The sequence below is a fragment of the Orycteropus afer genome, unplaced genomic scaffold (genome assembly GCF_000298275.1).
Source record: "Orycteropus afer afer isolate SDZICR_OR568_19922 unplaced genomic scaffold, OryAfe1.0 scaffold00291, whole genome shotgun sequence".
NCBI lineage: Eukaryota > Metazoa > Chordata > Mammalia > Tubulidentata > Orycteropodidae > Orycteropus > Orycteropus afer.
The window spans coordinates 3,143,067-3,144,415 of NW_006921878.1; positions in this window are offsets into that span (position 1 = coordinate 3,143,067).

Here is a 1,349-nt window from a genome sequence, read left to right on the forward strand (position 1 = left end):
ACTTCAATCTTTTCTCCATTCATTGTAATGCTGCTTATAGGTCCAGTTGTGAGGATTTTTGTTTTCTTTATATTGAGATGTAATCCATACTGCAGACTGTGTTCTTCAGTCTTCATCAGTAAGTACTTCAAGTCATCCTCACTTTCAACAAGCAAGGCTGTGTCATCAGCGTATCGCAGGTTGTTAACGAGTCTTCCTGCAATCCTGATGCCATGTTCTTCTTCATATAGTCCAGCTTCTCGGATTATTTGTTCAGCATACAGATTGACTAAGTATGTTGAAAGGGTACAACCCTGACACACTCCCTTCTTGATTTTAAACCACCTAGTGTTCCCTTTTTCTGTTTGAATGACAGCCTCCTGGTCTATGTACAGATTCCTCATGAGTACAATCAAGTGTTCTGGAATTCCCATTCTTCTCAATGTTGTCCACAATTTGGAACCAGCCTAGCTGAGCCCCCCCAGAAAAACCTCACTGCCATTGAGTCAATTCCAACTTATAGTGACCCCCATTGTGACTCTGAAATGGCAAATCTTCACAGAAGAAGACTACCCCATCTTCCTTCTGTGGAAGAATGGCTGATGGCTTGAACCTCCAGCCTTCTGGTTAGCAGTCAAATGCCTTAGGCACTGCACCAGAGTGCCTTCAGCTGAGCCCAGCGGGGAAGAATCTGCCAGTAGTTGTCTGTGCTGTATACCAATTACCGTAGAGTGATTCCAACGCATGGCCACCCCATGTGTGTCCAATTAGAACTGTCCTCTTTGATCCAGCTGATCTTTGAGAAGCAGATTGCCAGGCCTTTCTTCCAAGGCACTTCTGGGTGGGTTCAAACTGCCAACCTTTGGGTTAGTAGCTGAGTGCTTCACCATTGGTGCCACCCAGGGACTCCATGGACAGTCTCAGGAGCATCCAAAACTCAGTCATTGTGATAAATCGTATTGTCAGGCAATATGTTAAAACATCAAAATTTATGTAAAAAGTCCACGATGAATAAAATACCAAGATTTTGCATAAAGATGGGATCCCACACCCAGTGTGTGACTCAGTGTCTCACTTTCCTCACTCCAGTGTCGCCTGGCCAGGGCTTCCCAAGCCCGGCCTCCCTGCCCTCTGGCAAATCCCAGAAAGCCCCCCGGGGTTTCTTGACTCCTTCCTGCTGAGGGAGGGGAGGCAGGGGTTGGCTGTGGATCCCACGCTTGCCCAGCCAGGCCTTGGGGATTTCCTCAGGTGGCCAAGGCAGGCGCCATATCCCTGGGCATCCTTGTCGTTGGGGGTCTGAGCTTCTGAGGTTCTCAAGAGCTGTCTCTTGGTGGCTGGGAGCTGGGAGCATGGCTGGCAAGTGGTTCCTC